The sequence below is a fragment of the Stomoxys calcitrans genome, chromosome 3 (assembly GCF_963082655.1).
Source record: "Stomoxys calcitrans chromosome 3, idStoCalc2.1, whole genome shotgun sequence".
NCBI classification, from domain to species: Eukaryota; Metazoa; Arthropoda; class Insecta; order Diptera; family Muscidae; genus Stomoxys; species Stomoxys calcitrans.
Window position 1 is genome coordinate 80,856,309 of NC_081554.1, and position 13,664 is coordinate 80,869,972.

Here is a 13,664-nt window from a genome sequence, read left to right on the forward strand (position 1 = left end):
TTGTGATTTGGTGGACGGTGGCTCAAAAGTCCACCTACTGCTCTATACTCATCCGAATTTAAAGGACGGCTGCCGTGCTAAGAACGACAAAATCTAGGCAAATTGCTGCGAACACTGATGTGGGTCTAAGGGAGCTTTCTTGTTGGTCATGTGGCGGGTATGGAGACTGCATTATCCTTGCTACAATGCCTGATGTGGATAACACGTTATCTGAGTAGCTTTTTGATAAAAAGTACTGCATCGCTATAGCTGATAGAAACGATTGGAACTACGATATCCCTGGTAATGGAAGTTTCATAGAGTTCTTCACGGATGCTTCCAAACTAAACGACCATGTGGGCTTTGGGTGTACTCTGAAAAATTAGAAATGCTAGTATCGAGAAGGTTACCCGGCCACTGCTGTGTGTATCAAGCGGAGATCCTTGCAATCTAGAAGTGACGGAATGGTTAAGGTATAATATAACGACAACTGCCATAAATTTCTTCTCTGTCATGCACCTATTCAATCCCTGGAGAATGCATTTTTGAATTCAAAAACCGCCCTCGACTGTAGCAAAACTCTCAACGAGATGACTGGACAGTTCTGTTCTGTTCTGTTCTGTTCTGGGTACTGGGCCACAGAGATCTTACTGAAAATTATAAGGCGGTTGAGCTTGAGAGACTTGCGGAACTACCCAACACATTTCTGGGGAACTGGAATCTATGGGTATTCCTCTAGCGACATGTAAGCTTAGTCGTCCGAAGGACATAATAAATGATCAAAATGGGGGGGCTGTGAGCATTACAAAATTATGTGGCCTAATCTCGACTTGAAGAGGTCTAAGGCTTTGCTGTCTCTGGCTAGAACAGATGTCTCAGGCATTGTGTCCGTCATGACAGGTCACTGTTGGATCGGAAAACATACTGACAGTCTGAAGGTTGCCACTAGAGACTTCTGCAGAAGCTGTGAGGACGTCGAGGAAGAAGAGAATATAGGATATCTGCTGTGTGTAAGTCTCGCACTGGCAGTCAGAAAGAGTTCAACTTTAGGTTCTCATTACTTTGAGAATCTGTCTGATTTAGCGGATGTGAACATTCGCAAGTTGTTGATAGTAAGGAATTTACTTCCTTTCGTTTTATTTATCGGTAAAAGTAAGTTTGAGATATTTTGCCTGTAAATGTATGGCTTTAGTATATTTTTTATTGTCGCTCACTGTAAGCTTACTCATGTAACAAAAACTGTCCAAATTTCACAAAAATGAGTTATCTGGAGGAACAAAAAGGAAAAAACTATTTGGAACATATCTTGTTTGGGTATTGAAGACAATAAGTGTACTATGAATGCAAAATTTCAGAAAAAAATTATAAATATAAGGGCCTATAAAGGCAAAGGAAAATTTCGCTTCTTTTTATACCCTCCACCATAGGATGGGGGTATACTAATTTCGACATTCTGTTTGTAAAACCTCGAAATATGCGTCTAAGACCCCATAAAGTATATATATTCGTGATCGTCGTGACATTTTAAGTCGAACTAGCCATGTCCGTCCGTCTGCCCGTCCGTATGTCCGTCCGTCTGTCCGTCCGTCTGTCCGTCCATCTGTCCGTCTGTCCGTCCGTCCGTCTGTCCGTCCGTCTGTCCGTCTGTCCGTCCGTCTGTCCGTCCGTCTGTCCGTCCGTCTGTCCGTCCGTCTGTCCGTCTGTCCGTCCATCCGACCGTCTGTCCGTCCGTCCGTCTGTCCGTCCGTCCGTCTGTTCGTCCGTATGTTCGTCTGAAATTTTGCACGTAGTGTTTTGATATCACTTTCAATATCTGTGCTTGGTATGTTTCAAATCGGTTCATACCCTGATATAGCTGCCATATAAACCGATCTTGGGTCTAGAATTCTTGAGTCTCTAGAGGGCGCAATTCTTATCCGATTTGGCTGAAATTTTGCTTGAGGTGTTTTGATATGACTTCAAACAACTGTGATTAGTATGGTCCTAATCGGTCTATAACCTGATATAGCCTCTAGAGGGCGCAACTCTTTTCAGATTTGACTGAAATTTTGCACGTAGTGTTTTGATATCACTTTCAATATCTGTGCTTAGTATGGTTCAAATCGGTTCATAACCTGATATAGATGCCATATAAACCGATCTTGGGTCTAGACTTCTTGAGCCTCTAGAGGGCGCAATTCTTATCCGATTTGGCTGAAATTTTGCTTGAGGTGTTTTGATATGACTTCCAACAACTGTGACTAGTATGGTCCTAATCGGTCTATAACCTGATATAGCTGTTATATAAACCAATATTGGGTCTTGACTTGTTGAGCCTCCAATTTGACTGAAATTTTGCACATAGTGTTTTGATATCACTTCCAACAACTGTGCGTAGTATGGTTCAAATCGGCCCATAATCTGATATAGCTGCCATATAAACCGATCTTGGATTTTGACTTCTTGAGCCTCTAGAGGGCGCAATTCTCCTCCGATTTGGTACAAATGTTGTACGACGGCTCCTCCCATGTCCTTCAACGTACGTGTGCAATATGGTCAGAATCGATTTATAGCTTGATACAGCTCCGATATAAACCGATTCCCCGATTTCGCTTCTTGAGGCCCGAATCGGACTATATCTTGTTATAGCTGCTCCTCCGTACTTATTCATTATACTTTATTTGCCTAAAAACAGATTCTGCGCAAAGAACTCAACAGAGGCGGCCATGGTGGAGGATATGTAAGATTCGGCCCGACCGAACCTAGCACGATCTTACTTGTCTTATATAAACTAATATGCCCCATTTGCAATCACCAATAACTTAAAAAAAAAAACTATCTGTGCAGGATTTATTTAATGCTATGTTCATGGAACAGTGTTCACTTGGGCCACTGCGTGATGGCTATGAAAAAAAACTGGCTGTAAAAACTATTACTTTGTACTATGTAGACTAAACCCAAAGTCAGCTAACAATCTTAAAGGGTATAATTGCTTGATTCCATTTTGAAATGAGTACTGCAATGCGTATGAGTTATTATTCATAGTGGGCGAAAACACTTATACGCCCCCTTGTACGAAGTTTATTTCCTTAAAGTAGCATACGTAATGTAAACATACCAGTAAGTACTTAACTAAAAACAATATTTAAGCAACATTTACTGATTTACACATTGACAGTGTGTAGTTTAGCCTAACAATACTTAAAGTGCTAAAACTTTTAATTAAATTTCTTCATGTATGCCAAGTGCTATGCAATTATACAACGATTGCCTATCATCACATAACTCTCTCAAAACTTGTTATGGCAAAGAGATTATTTGAGCACTTAGTCACCTTTCCATTTGGCAAATTAAAGGGTTATATAGTTTTATTTCAATGAGGCTTTAACAAGGCAATTTTATACAAAATTTTCCTCTGCCAATTATTATGGTTTCATTTAAGTGTTACCAAGAAAAGGATTATTGCTTACAACTTGTTGAGTTGTTTCATAACATACTGTTTTTGTTTGCTACGTTAGACAGCAATACAATACGAATGAATCACATGTGCTTGAAGTTGCTAACCATCAACATGTCGAATTTGGTTTCCTTTTTGTCGTTTCCACAGAATTTCTTACAATACCCAAGAGTTGGAGTGAAGTTTGGGGGGTTTGTTGTAGATATACAAGTAACACGATATGCAACACACAGTTGTTGTGACTGGGTCAAAATGGTACAATTCAGTAGAGAATTGCGTCAGAATACAGCTGCTAATCCCTTGTTGCGTGTCAATGAGTATGTAGTATTGTTCAACGTTATGGTTTAATTGTTAGTTAGTAATTCGATGTCAACTATTTGAAGAGCCATATAGATAAAACTAAACGAATAATCATTGCATTCTTTTGCTTACAACTTTCCCAATTAATAGGCGATTTAGGAAGAAAAAAAAAATGTGGAAAATTAACAGAAAATGGTTACGGAATTTAAAATTATCATCAAATAAAGAAAGGGTGTAACCTTTGTTTTGTAACAATCGAAACTTCTAGTCCGCTTGCCCTTACTAGGGTGCCTCACCAATGCAAGAATTATCTTCTGTGATGTTCTGTCTACCGCGCCTTAAGGTCGTGGTGTTCGTTTACGTTAACCGGCATAGTTAATCGAACAACTGCATTAGCAAGGCCACCGTAGCGCAGAGGTTAGCATGTCTGCCTATGACGCTGAACGCCTGGGTTCGAATCCTGGCGAGACCATCAGAAAAAATTTTCAGCGGTGGCTTTCACCTCCTAATGCTGGCAACATTTGTGAGGTACTATGCCATGTAAAACTTCTCTCCAAAGAGGTGACCCACTGCGGCACGCCGTTCGGACTCGGCTATAAAAAGGAGGCCCCTTATCATTGAGCTTAAACTTGAATCGGACTGCACTCATTGATAGATGAGAAGTTTGCCCCTGTTCCTTAGTGGAATGTTCATGGTGCGACACCTCTTAGGAGAGAAGTGTTACATGGCATGGTACCTCACAAATGTTGCCAGCATTAGGAGGGGAAAGCCACCACTGAACATTTTTATACCCTCCACCATAGGATGGGGGGTATACTTATTTTGAAATTTTGCACAAATACTTCTTATTAGTGCAGGTCGGTTGGTATTGTAAATGGGCCATATCGGTCTATGTTTTGATATAGCTGCCATATAAACTGCCATAAATCTTGGGTCTTGACTTCTTGAGCCTCTAGAGTGCGCAATTCTTATCCGATTGGAATGAAATTTTGCACGACGTGTTTTGTTATGATTTCCAACAACTGTGCCAAGTATGGTTGGAATCGGTTCATAACCTGATATAGCTGCCATTAAAACCGATCTTGGGTCTTGACTTCTTGAGCCTCTAGAGGTCGCAATTCTTATCCGATTGGAATGAAATTTTGCATGACGTATTTTATTCTTCCTTTCAAGAACTGTGCCAAATAAGGTTGAAATCGGATGAAAACCTGATATAGCTGACATATAAACCGATTTGGGATCTTGACTTCTTGAGCCTCTAGAGGTCGCAATTATTATCCGATTTGCCTGAAATTATGTACGACGGATCTTCTCATGACCATCAACATACGTGATTATTATGGTCTGAATCTGTCTATAGCCCTATACAGCTCCCATATAAATCGATCTCTCTATTTTACTTTTTAAGCCCCCAAAAGGGCGCAATTCTTATTCCAATTGGCTGACATTTTACACAGGTCTCCAACATATAATTTAATTGTGGTCCAAACCGGACCATATCTTGATATCGCTCTAATAGCAGAGCAAATCTTTTCTTATATCCTGTTTTTGCCTAAGAAGAGATGCGGGGAAAAGAACTCGACAAATGCGATCCATGGTGGAGGGTATACTTGTTTCAGATGGTCTCGCCAGGATTCGAACCCAGGCGTCCAGCGTCATAGGCAGACATGCTAACCTCTGCCCTACGGTGGCCTCCCCACCTCTGCGTTATGGTGGCCTCCCCACCTAACCACAGGTAGGTTAGGTTAGGTTTAAGTGGCAGTCTGCCATCAGACTCACTTAGACGTTTTCGTCTATGGTAATACCACAGAAGCAGAAGAAGGAAGATGCCTTCTAGTTCCTACCTTTGAACCATCCAGATAGCTTTAAAAAGCCCAATAACTTGCCAATGTTCACATCTGCTAAATCAGACAGGTTCTCAAAGAAATGAGAACCTAAAGTGGAACACACACAGAAAAGGTGTTCTATGGGCTCTTCTTCCTCGATGTCCTCACAGCTTCTGCAAAATTCGTTGCTGGCAACCTTCAGTCTGTCAGCATGTTTTCCGATTAGACAGTGACCTATCGTGACGGACACAATGACTGAGACGACTGTTCAAGCCAATGACTTCAAAGCGGTAGACCTCTTTAAGTCTAGATTAATCCACATAGTTTTGGAATGCTTATTGCACCCTCTTTGAGACCATCCATCATTCCTTGTCCTTCGGTCCTGGTGCTGAAAACTTAGCTGAAATGTCGCTAGAGGCATACCTCCAGATTCCAGTATCGCTGGAATGTGTAGGGTAGTTCCTAGTCTCGCAATCTCTTCCGCTTTGCAGTTCCCTGGGATATCTCTGTGGCCAGGCACCCAGAACAGGTGAATTTTTAACTGTTCAGCCACTCGTTGAGAGTTCTGCGATAGCCGAGGGCGGTTTTGTGTTCATAAATACGTTCTCCAGGGATTTAATGGCTGCCTGGCTGTCTGAGAAGATATTTATGGCAATCGTCGTAATGACATTATATCCTAGCCATTCCATCACTTCCTCAATTGCAAGGATCTCCGCTTGATACACACTGCAGTGGTCGGGTAACCTTTTCAATATGACCAGTTCTAGATCTTTAGAGCAGCCTCAATGTCCAGAGGCATTAGATATAGAAATAAACTCAGTGCCTCAAGTGATTTTGTCCTCAGTGTAGCTGTGATGCACAAAAAGCCATATTTGGATCCCGTAAATTATAGAGTAGTAGGTGGACTTTTGAAGCGCCTTCCACCAGACCACAACACCATATAGCATTATAGGTCTGACAACTGCAGTATATACCCAATGCATGACACGCGGTCTAAATCCCTAACTTTTACCAATGGCTTTCTTGCAGGTGTATAGGTCAAGAATTGCCTTTCTTGCTATTTCCAAAATGTTGGATTTGAAGTTCAATTCCTCTCCAGCAAAACACCCAGGTATTTTGCGCTTTCTGTAAATGTATTTGGCTGAAATTTTGTACGTGCTGTTTTGTACTGTTTTGTCCAAATCAGTCTATAACCTGATATAGCTCCCATATAAACGACCGACGATTTGATTTCTTGAGCCCGTACAAGCCGCAATTTTTGTTCGATTCGGCTGAAATTTTGCAGGTACTGTTTTGTTAAGACTTCCAACAACTAAGTACGGTCCAAATCGGTCTATAACCTGATATAGCTTTCATATTGATCGGTCTCACCATTATCCTTGTTCGGTTCTTAGAATCTTTAATTTTGATATGTGGAATAAAATTATGCCCTACAAATTAATCTTTGGTTCCCAAGATTCGGCCCGGCTGAACGTAGCACTCTTTCACTTGTTTATTATACCCTCCACCATAGGGAGGGGGTATACAAATTTCGACATTCTGTTTGTAACTCCTCGAAATATGCGTGTAAGATCCTATAAAGTATATATATTCTTGATCGTCGTGACATTTTAAGTCGATTTAGCAATGTCCGTCCGTCCGTCCTTCTCTCTGTCGAAAGCAGGCTAACCTTCTTAGGAGAAATGCTGGCCGCTTGAAATTTTGAACAAATAATTCTTACTAGTGTGGCTCATATCGGGCCATATCGGTCGATATAAACCGATCTTTGATCTTGACTTCTTGAGCCACTACAGGGCGCAATTCTTAACAAATTTGGCTTAAATTTTGCACGAAGTGTTCTTTATGATGGTTGAAATCGGTCTATAGCTTGATATAGCTGTCATATACAACGGTCTGGGATCTTGATTTCTTGAGCCTCTAGACTGCTCAGTTCTTATCCGGTTTGGGTGAAATTTTGCATGGTTTGTTTTGTTCCGACTTCCAACAACTGTGCTCAGTATGACTTAAATCGGTACATAACCTGATATACCTGAAATATAAACCGATTTTGGGTCTTGACTTCTTGAATTATTAAAGGAATTGAGCCACTTTGGTTTCATCCGATCATCCGATTTAACTAAAATTTTGCATGAGGTATTTTGTTATAACTTCCAACAACTGTGCTAAGTGTGGTTTAAATCGGTATATAACCTGATATAGCTGTCATATAAAGCTATCTGGGGTCTCGTCTTCTTGAACCTCTAGAGGCCGCACTTCCAATCCGATTTGGCTGAAATTTTGTAAGAGATGTTTTGTTATGATTTTCAACAACTGTATGCTTCAAATCGGTTGATATGCTGCTATATAAAGCGATCTTGAATCTTGACTTATTAAGCCACTAGAGGGCGCAATTTTTTTCCGATTTGGCTGAAATTTCGCTTGACATGTTTGCCGTTTGGTTCAAATCGGTCTATAAACTGTCATATAAACTTATCTGGGATCTTGACTTCGTGAGTCTATAGAGGGCGCAATTATTACCAGATTTTGCTGAAATTTTGTATCAAATCGGTCTGAATCGGTCTATAGCTTGATACATCTCACCTATAAACCGATCTTCCTATTTCACTTCTTGAATCCCCAGAGGGCGCAATTCTTATCCGAATTGGTTGAAATATTACACAATGACTTCTATTATGGTCTCCCTCATTCAATTCAATAATGGTTTGAATCGGACCATAATTTGATATAGAACATACCATAATTTCAATAGAACAGCAACTATTTTCTTTTATCCTTTGTTTGGCTAAATATCTCTTTTTAGGGTAAAAAAAAACAGCAAATGTGATCCTTGGTGGAGAGTATATAATATTCGGCCCGGCTGAACTTTGCACGCTATTATTTGTTATACCCTTCACCACTACTGTGGTACAGGGTATTATAACTTAGTACATTTGTTTGTAACACCCAGAAGGAAGAGGGAGAGACCCATTGATGAATATACCTATCCACTCAGAATCTTGTTTTTGATTCGATTTAGCTATGTCCGTCTGTCCATCTGTCTGTCCATGTTAAATTGTGTACAAAGCACAGGTCGCAGTTTTCATCCGATCGTCTTAAAATTTGATACAGGTATGTTTTTTGGCCTAGAGACGAATTGAAATTGGAAAAAATCGGTTCAGATTTGAATATAGCTCCCATATATACAATATGTTCAATCGATTTGCGGTAATAATGCAATAAAACGGTCATTTGTTAACCGATTTTTTCGAAATTTGGCAGGAAGGATTCGCTAACGACTTTCGACATTACTAATAAATTTCATAGAAATCGGTTCAGTTTTAGATATATTTAGCTCTCATATATCTCTTTCACCCGATATGGCCTCTTAAAGCTGTAGGAGCCACAATTTTGGTGCGATCTCTATCAAATTTGGCACAAAGTGGTTTTTGCGTAGTTTAAAGATGTGTGCAAAATTTCATCTAAATCGGTTTAGATATAGATATAGGTCCCATATATAACTTTCATCTGATTTGACCTATTAAGGTTGTAAAAGTTAAAATTTTAGTCCGATCTGTACAAAATTTGGCACGAAGTGCTTTTTGTAACGTCCCAATATGTGTGCAAAATTTCATCATAATCGGATCAGTTTTATATGTAGCTCTCATATATATCTTTCATCCGATATCGCCTTTTAAGGCTGTAGAAGCCACAATTTTGGTCCGATCCTTACAAAATTTGGAACGAAGTGTTTTTTTTAACGACCCAAAATGCTTGCAAAATTTTAATAAAATCGGTCCAGATTTTGATATAGCTCCCATGTATATCTTTCATCCGATATGCCCTTTTAAAGCTGTAGGAGCCACAATTTTGGTGCGATCTCTACCAAATTCGGCATAAAGTGCTTTTTGTGCCGTCTTAAGATGTGTGCAAAATTTTATCTAAACCGGTTCAGATTTAGATATAGCTCCCATATATCTCTTTCATCCGATATGCCCTTTTAAAGCTGTAGGAGCCACAATTTTGATGTGATCTCTACTAAATTCGGCATAAAGTGCTTTTTGTGACGTCTTAATATGTGTGCAAAATTTCATCATAATCGGATCAGATTTATATGTAGCTCCCATATATAACTTTCGTTTGATTTGACCTATAAAGGCTGTAGATGGCACAATTTTGGTCCGATCTTTACAAAATTTGGCACGAAGTGCTTTTTGTGACGTTCCAATATGTGTGCACAATTTCATAAAAATCGGTCCAGATTTAGATACAACTCCCATATATATTTTTCATCCGATATGCCCTTTTAAAGCTGTAGAAGCCACAATTTTGATCTGATCTTTAAAAAATTTGGCTCGGGCCGTTTTATTCCACGTCCTCATATGTGTGAAAAGTTTCGTAAAAATCGGTCCAGATTTAGTTATAGCTCCCATATATATTTTTCATCCGATATGGCCTTTTAAGGCTGTAGAAACCACAATTTTGGTCCGATCTCTACAAAATTTTTCATAAGATGGTTTAATTGACATCTCAATACGTGTGCAAAATTTCATCAAAATCGATTTAGATGAAATTCCCATATATATCTTTTATGCGTTTCGACTTTTAAGGCTGTAGAAGCCACACTTTTCGTACCATCGAAAGAAAATTGATATTTCAATAGGTATGCAAAATTAAAGTCTGACTTGATTTGGATATGAGTGCTATATATTTAAAGTATTACATAGATTCAGTGGTGTAGGGTATTATATAATCGGCTCCGCCCGACTTTTGCCTTTCCTTACTGTTTTTTATTATTAAACCTTTTTGCGAAAACACCAATTAGTTGAAGGGGGCATTAGGATAAACATTTTCTTGAGATTCTTTTCATTTGAAGTGTTTTAAACGATTAGTAAATAATTTCATAATATTTTTTTTTAATTTTTTTGTCCACCTGATCAACAATGTGTGCTGTGAGCATTGATGCCTTAAAACACCGTCGTTAACGTTAAATTTATTCTAAAAATTTTTGAGTAAATATTTTACATATTTTTTCTCAAAACTGTAAAATACAGTATGGGATATTTAACAAATTTTCCTTTGATAAAAATGTTTCACAAAAACTTTTTAAAATATTTTTAAGAATTTTTTGTCACTTTACTTCAGCAAGAATTTTGTAGCTTTCAAATTACCGATGCTTCAGTAAGTTTTTCACTGAAATTTTTTTTTAAAAAATGAAATTATTCCACAAATATTTCATACTTGTCACATAGTTTTCCCTCAATGTTTCATACTTTTTAAAATATATTTTTAAAAAATTTTTGAACTCACTTTTTTCTTTGAATTTAAAAACGCCAATCCTTTGAGTTTTTAGCGAATTTCACAGTGGAGTATGAAATCTAATTAGTTTTTTTCACATTAGTTTATTATTCACCGCACAAACGAATTTGTTTTGTTTCAAATGAGTGCGTTTTAATATTTCCCAGAACCCTTGACTTGGGTTTTTCCTTTTTTTTTATTATTTTATCCTTGTATTTTATTGATGCACTGACCAGTTTTGCGAATGAACGAACACTTGTTGAACAACGCGTTGTTGACGGTTAAATGTAAGAATTTCAAGATGTGTCAGCCGCTTTTATTTCTTCACACAATCACTGTGACTTCGGACAACGACGAACAAAACAAAGTAACGACAATAAAAAGCGCGCCGTTTGTTTGCAACAACAAGTGGCCAATAGAAAGACACGAACGATGCGTAGCTACGAAGGCTACCACCTTCAAGGCATACGAATGCAAAATCCCCCTCATTTGTGTTGACATTCATAGGCACACACGCACACACCACATAGACTCTGCTAACGTAAGGACAATGCGTTTCGAAAGCTCCATGGTCTTATCAGATAAAAGCTTTATCTAAACGTAGTAAAAGCTTCGATTGTAAGAGGCGAGCCAGAAAGTGTGTGGGGGTTTTGGGTGTGGTGTGACTACGTGAATGAATGAAGGAGTAACAATGAAGGTAATTTTTATCAATGAATTTCAAGTTTTTTTCCTCTGCCAGGAGGGAAAACTACGTGACAAGTTTTCGGCCATGTTGTAAATGTTAATGTCATTAATTCGACCGCATTATCCGCAAGTGTTAAATTGGTCTTCTCTTTGCTCCCATAGATATGGATATGTGCATGTGTAGATATTTATATTAGCTGGTAAATAAAGCATGAAAAATAATACCTGGTGTTCCACATGCTGTCGTCTCAGACAGCAACAGTTATGGTAATATTTTTCCACGTCTAATTGATGGCACCGACCTTCAGAGTTTGCATGAACCTAGTTTCTCAGAATTTTTTCGGGATAGAAAAAAATTATTCCTTTTTTTCCCTATTTGTTTTGTGTATTTTTGTAATTATTCCGAAGAATAATTTCTTCGTAAGCAAAACAAAATGTGCTAAGTTCGGCCGGGCCGATAATCTTGTTTGACCATCAAAATTGATTTTATTCAAAATTTTCCTATATTAGCTTAGTTCGTATTTGAGTAATTTTGCAACAATCAAAGCAAGAGTTGATTGTGGCTTCTATGGTCTCATGAAGTCATATCGGGGTATCGGTATTTAAGCAGGCCCATTTCAGTATAAAAACCGATTCGTATCACACTTGGAACATAGGCTGGAAAGTCATAGCAGAAGTCTTGTTTCGACCAAATCAGGTTAAAATGGAGACATCTAGGAGCTCAAGAAGTCAAATTCGATGAAAATTGAAGATTCTAATGGCTCAAGATATCGAATGCGGGAATCGGTTTATATGGGCGCTATATCATTATATTGGCCGATTCGCATCATGCTTGACACGAATGTTGGAAGTCAGAACAAAAGTCCTTGTGACAAATTTCAGTGAAATTTCAGGCCCCTTGGAGTACACAAATTCAAAACCACTAATCATTTTATATGGCGACAATATCAGTTTAGGGTCCACCATAACGCAGAGGTTAGTTTGTCCGCCTATGACGCTGAGAGACTAGGCCGCAATCCTGGCTAAAACATCACAAAACAAGTAAAAACATGTTTAGTTAGACCGTGCTGAACTTTGAATAACCATAACCATATTACCGTATCCATTGGGAGATGCAAATCGGGGCTGGTCTGGATCATATTTGATTGAGGTCCCGAGAACTCTTATACTCTCTTATACAAGTCATTGTTTCAGTGCAATCGTTCAAGAAATCCTCTTTTTATGCGATTATGACACTAAATTTGAATATCGGACTATATGGCAGTTATATCTGAATTAGCTGTCATCATTTCAAATTTCAGCGAGATCGGGAATAATTGCTGCTTTTATGGGCTTAAGACCCTGGATTGGCAGATCGGTCTAACTGGCAGCTATATCGGTATATATGGCTGTCTGTTATTAACCCTATTCAGGTCGGATGTCAGGCGGCTTAAACCAACTCACCATTTAAAATTCCATCGAGATCGGGTAATAATTGCGGCTTTTATGGGCTTAGGACCCTAAATCGTCAGATCGGTCTATATGACAGCTATGCAAATTGCAAATTTTGCCCATGAACATTCCACTAAGGAACAGCGGCAAACTTCTCACATATGAATGAGGGCAGTCCGATTTAAGTTTTAAGCTCAACGATAAGGGACCTCCTATTTATAGCCGAGGCCGAACGGCGTGCCGCTATGCGACATCTCTTTGGAGAAAAGTTTTACATGGCATAGTACCTTCCAAATGTTGCCAGCACTAGGAGGGGAAAACCACCGCTGAAAATTGTTTCTGATGGTATCGCCAGGATTCGAACCCAGGCGTTCAGCGTCATAGGCGGCCATACTAACCTTTGCGCTACGGTGGCCTCCATGACAGCTATCTTATATATAAAAAACAATGTGTGTTTGTTTGTGGGTTTGTTTGCTTGTTTGTTTGTCTGTTTGTTTGTTTGTGTGTTCCTTATAGACTCAGAAACGGCTGAACCGATTTTCTTGAAATTTTCACAGATGATGCATAATGATCCCGTGAAGAAAATAGGGGACTACATTTTTTGATATCTGAAGGGGGGGCGAACCCTCCCCCTTAACCTAATTTTCAGAAAAGCCAGATCTCGGAGATGGGTGGTGCGATTTAAGCGAAATTTTGTGTGCTCTCATATAGTACCCTAAAAATAAAAATTTGAT

The 13,664-nt window shown here is 38.9% G+C and overlaps 2 protein-coding genes across 2 annotated transcripts in view; one reads left to right on the forward strand and one right to left on the reverse strand.

The window, feature by feature from the left end:
* LOC106085677 (uncharacterized) overlaps window positions 1–11,118 on the reverse strand; it is a 109,284-nt gene extending 98,166 nt beyond the window's left edge. Inside the window, exon 1 of the mRNA XM_013250010.2 lies at window positions 10,828–11,118. The gene's annotated coding sequence lies outside the window, so the exon portion shown is untranslated. The remainder of the gene's footprint in view (window positions 1–10,827) is intronic.
* The window catches only part of LOC106093852 (adult cuticle protein 1), a 405,361-nt gene that overhangs the window by 202,380 nt on the left and 189,317 nt on the right, over window positions 1–13,664 (forward strand). The window lies entirely within an intron of this gene.